General features: G+C 50.8%; 1 long non-coding RNA gene across 1 annotated transcript in view; it reads left to right on the top strand.

Annotated features, from left to right (window-relative positions):
- The window catches only part of LOC107196783, a 16,029-nt gene extending 11,613 nt beyond the window's left edge, over window positions 1-4,416 (top strand). The window contains exon 3 of the long non-coding RNA XR_003044436.1: window positions 3,909-4,416. This is a non-coding gene — a long non-coding RNA (uncharacterized LOC107196783). The remainder of the gene's footprint in view (window positions 1-3,908) is intronic.
- The last annotated feature ends 708 nt before the right edge of the window (window positions 4,417-5,124 follow it).

Genomic DNA, 5,124 nt, shown 5'->3' with positions numbered 1-5,124 from the left:
GAATGCCAAACAACTCTGCGGGGGGATGGGGAATCACCCCAGTTGTGACCCACTTTTCTACACACACACACACACACACACACACACTTCACTTGACAGGGAGGACCTGATTGGAGAAGAGATGGTTAAATAAAACCAGATGTTAACCTAGAAAGTATGCAGTTAGGCCCCACCCTCCTTCCAAAGCTGTCAGTGCTGGGCCCTGGGGGAGGGGCAGGGAAGGCTGGGGCTGCCAGGCTTCCCCCTCCGTTTCCTCTTCCTCCTCTTTCTTGCCCAGTGTCTTCTCTTCATTCTTTATCTCTCCCTCCTCTCTCTCTTTTTCTTCCTCCTCTCTCTCTTTTTCTTCCTCTTTCTGGAGACTGTCCAAATTTCTATGAGGGCCTCATTCCTGGAAGTGCTTAAAGCCCTGCCCGCCCCCGCTCTCCTCCCGCCCACCAGGGTCCTGAGTGTTGCAGAAGCAGCATCTGGGACAGAGCTGACTGGTAGACCCAGGGCAGGTAGGCCTGAGCCAGGGCCTGGGCCGGAGCAGAGAGGGAGGGGAGTATCCAAATTTTGGTTCCTGCACTAACTAGTCAGTAGTAGTGAGACTTCTGCAAGGTCTTCACACACAACCTCACGAACTGTGCGAACTAAGACAAATGATTAGATGCCTCTGAGCCTCAGTTTCCGCATTCAAAAAATGGAAGTGACATCTGAAATGGCTCTTAGGAGCTTTTGCGGGACTGAGTGGTTAGTGCCTGGCACTTGATAGATGCTCAATTCTGTTATCAAAAACGGTCACTCTTCCCTCTGTGGAGTCTCTGTTAAGACCCTCTAACCATTCTGAAAGCACCTTCCTTTGTTACCCCTGACACCAGCCTCCTGAGCCCAAGGTGCACTGTCCCAGTGGCCAAAGGTAGGCTGAAGAGCAAGTAGGGGTGGGAGTTGGAGCCTCTGCAGTTTCCTCATCTCCATGGCCACAGGCTGAGCCCTTCTGCGGTGTCAAGAGGACCAGAACGCCACATCCTCAGGATCACGCTTGACAAGAAGAAACCTAAGCCACTTCTGTGGCCCAGGAAATGGAAGATTCTACAGGGCTAGAATATTAACCTCAACACCAAGCATAAAGAGATTGTTGTGGACTCTATAGCAGTGATTCTCACTGCCCTCAGGTGGCATTGGCAATATTGAGGGACATTTTTGTCTGTCACAACTGGGAGGGGGGTTGAATAAATAGAGGCCAGGGATGCTGCTAACCAGCCTGCAATGCACAGGACAGCTTCCAGCAAAAAAAATCATCCAGCCCAAAATGTCATTGTGGCCGAGGATGAGAGGCCCTGCTCTACAGGACTTCATATTTGTGTTCATATTTGTGATGTCTTTGTTATTTGCGCACTCAGAGCCTGGCATTCAAGAGGAATAGTTTTGAATGAATGAATCAATGAAGCAACCAACATCGTATCCTCAGCTCTAAGAGATGGTAATTCATACAATAAGCTTCACATTTCTGTGTGCCATCCTGTTCATACCAGGTTCCAGAATTCAGAACCAAAATCCAGCATTCAAAACCCCAGTGTTTTGGCCAAACCGGGCAATCTGGCTGCCTGACTCTCCAGCAAGCGTGCGGGCTGTGTAGGGTGGACTTGGCTACTCGCCTGCTGCCCAGCAACCTGGTAGGAGCTCAGCGAGTTGACTAAATTAGGGCAGAAATGACTTGGCAGGCCCTGTCCTCACAGTGCAGTGGACACAGGATCCATCAAAGTATAGGATGTGGAACTTGGAGTCAGTCAAGCCTGGGTTCAAATCCCCAAACATGACCCTAAACTTATGACTAACCTCCATACTTTAGTTTCCTTAACTCTATATATTGGGTTAATAATAATAATACCTTCTTTAAAGGGTTAATGTCAGGATTAGAAGAGATAATCCATTTTAAAGAATTTGGTGCTGTGCTCGTAACTGGTGGTAAAAAATGATCATCGATGAACGCTATCATAGCTCATTTCCAGTGCTTGCCCCTCTGCTCGTAATCCCGTGTCCCATGGCTGAGCCTGGAAGAGTCTGGAAGGCTGCCAAACACTCGCTCATGCCTCTCTCTAGCTCGGCTGTGCACCAGCACTGGGTTAAGTCCCAGGGACACAGAGGGGCATAGAATGTGGTCCTGAGCGGTTTACGGGCTGTTGGAACATTAGCAGGAGCACTGAAAGGACAACAATTGGAGATGAGGCAAACATGGCACCCAGGATGCCAAGTGCAAGGAAGTACTGTGCCCTTGCATGTCCCAGCCCAGCGAAGGGCCACATTGCAAGAGGAATGCCTAAAGGCACAGAGGAGGGTGAGAGGGAGCAGGGGCTGTAGCATCAGGGGCTTCCTGGAGGAGGTGGCAAGAAAGCTGCTGGCTTGGAAGGATAGGAAGAATTTTGAAATGCAAAGCTAAGGCACATATGCTCAGGAGTAGGAACCCATAGGAGCAAAGACTGCTTTGAGGAAAACCCCGGGCGAGTTTGAATTGTGCAAATGGTTTGTAAATTAAAAGCAAAGGAGTGTACTCTATGACTTGAGTACCGTGGATTTTTTTGTAAGATGGTGGGGGCTCAACTTCCGGTATCTCTGCAGCTAAGGGTTCCTTTCCAGTTCCCCAGGCCCTGCAAGGCTCAGCAGAGAGGAAATAAATGGGTCTCCCTGGCAGTTGTAGCCTAGGGGAGCAGGACAAAGCCAGCCCGACACACAGGCATCTCATCCTTTGGGTTGTGCTGTCATTGGCTTTGAAGATGCCTAGTGAAATGGGCATCCAGTAGCTGGGAGATAGTGTGGGGGTTCAAAGGTCATAGGACAGTCAAGGAGGGTGGCGACAGAGAAGCAAATAAATGTCAGTGTGATGTGATACATGTGGCAATGGGGACCTCCTAGAGGAGTAGACCTCCTTACCTGATCACCCAACCGTGGTGGTTCTGGAGAGCAGGCATTGTTGGGTAGGAGACACACTTAACAATGAGAGACGTTCTGAAATAGAATGGACTGGATGGTTCCCTTGATTAGAATCCGGTTCATTTGAACCAATATTTATTGTGCGCTCATTAAATGCCTTGGTCTGGAGTAAAAGAAGGAATAGGATTTTGGAGGCTGTTATGTCAAGGGTAAGGGTGAAAGGGCACTGCTCTTAAGGAGCTGACAGCTGAAAGGAAAAGACAGAACTCCCTGGTGAATGGAAGGGAGAGTGTGGTAGGCTGGGGAGACAGCCTGAGCAAAGGCCTGGAGGCCTGGTAAAATGAAGTGTGACCAGGGAATAGTAAGCAGATGGTAAGGCTAGAATATAGGCTAGGGGAAGCCCCATCCTTAAAGGTTTTGCCTTCCAGGCTGGGGGCCTTGGGCTTTCTTTCTTAGGCAGTAGAAAGTAAAAGATGCTTTGAGGAGGAGGAGAGTCACATGACCTGTTTGTTAATACAGAAGATTAATTTGGTGTGAGTATGAAGCACAGGTTGAAAAGGCAAGTGATCAGGAGGCAGGAAGACTTGGTAGAAAGCTGGAGTAACCCTGCAGGAGAGAGAGGATGGCTGGCTGGAGCAGTGACAGAGGGCAAGGAGGGGTGGGCCAGAAGACAGTGACGTGGAAGACTAATGGGCAGTTTGGATGCAGGAGGAAGAGGTAGGGGTGTTTGAGGATGACCCCAGGTTCCCAGGCTCTGATCTGGCAGAGGGCTCTGAGAAGCAGGTCATGGTCTGCGTTAGCAGGGGGCCGGTCAGTGACCTTGAAGGTCCTCCTCTGCCTGGAGGTGTCTGGCTCCACAGCCAACACAGCTGTGCTCCGGGGGGGCTCTGTGGGCTTCTGACCAGTGGCCCTTACTCCCGCTCCTTCCCTTGCCCCAGCATGTGAAGTCCCAGTGTCCGATGCCCAGCTTTTCCCTTCTTTTCTTCTTTCCTTCCTCCCAGGATTCACGGAAACCTTCAGTACCCAGCCACCGGCCAAAGACACCATCAGGCAAAAAAGCGGAGCCTCCATGTTCTCTCCTGTCTCAGTCGTGGAAGGAGGACCGCAAGCAGACTCTGGCAGCAGCCTATGTGCCTGTGGTGGTGAACTCTAGGGGTCAGAACTCAGACAAGCTAAGGTTCAATTTCTACACCTCCCAATACTCCAACTCCCTGAACCCCTTCTACACCTTGCAGAAGCCTACTTGTGGCTACCTGTACCGCCGGGACACTGACCACACCCGTAAGCGCTTTGACGTGCCTCCTGCCAACATGGTTTTGTGGCGCTCCTAGGCAGTCAGAAGCCTGTCCACCTCCACCTTCACCCCCTAACCACCAGTCTTGGAGGGGAAGGGCTGCTCACTCCAGGAGGAATAGACCGTGCCTGGGCTAGGACAGCTGTGCCATGCCCACTGTCAATGATGGTAAAGGGACTCTCTTGTAGGCATCAATTAAAGTTTGTCCTTCCTTTCCCTGGCATCTGAATGGGTGGCTGTGAGTAGGTAAACTGAGGCCACTGGGGTGTTTTACAGCAAAGTTAGGTCCACAGGTGCCTGAAGACTTGGAAGGACTTGATTCTTAGTGCCCTCACCCGGAGAATAACCTCCACCCCCTCCATAGCCTAAGTCCCAAGCAAAGCCTGTGCTGGCCATACTCTCCCCAGGGTCCAGGCTGGGCAACCCCTCCAAAGACAAGAAAGACATGCATCAGCTGACCATGACTCCAGCTCTCTTATGAAGCCTCTCATCCCAGATTGGAGTAGCCACTGGAGAATGAGTAGTAATGCAGGGAGTGAACCCAGACTCAAGGAGCATCTCCTCTCCAGCCCTAGTTTTATATAAAACCACCACTTTTGACTTCTAATTTGTTGGTGGGGATGGGTTTTCCACCTCAAGTATCTCATCTGATCCCGATGAGCTGCCTCTGAGGTTGGTTAGGCTCATGTACTATGGTTCATGGAGAAGGGAGGTGAGGGCAGAGGGTGCCTCATCCATAGCAGTGGCCTGGGTGAGTCCCTGGTCACTGTCACCCAAGGAAAATCGTGATGTGCTGGAGCCAGCTCCAATCGGCCTGTGGGCCTCTCCTCCCAACTCTACAATCAGCAACTTGATGTAGCCTGAAATTGGCCAAGATAAGAATATTTACATTACTGAAATTAGCAAATGCCTACAACTCCCCC

This window comes from Pteropus alecto, unplaced genomic scaffold (assembly GCF_000325575.1).
Source record: "Pteropus alecto unplaced genomic scaffold, ASM32557v1 scaffold7, whole genome shotgun sequence".
Taxonomy (NCBI): domain Eukaryota; kingdom Metazoa; phylum Chordata; class Mammalia; order Chiroptera; family Pteropodidae; genus Pteropus; species Pteropus alecto.
Note: the sequence above shows the minus strand (reverse complement) of the source record. Positions and strands in the feature narration are given on the sequence as shown.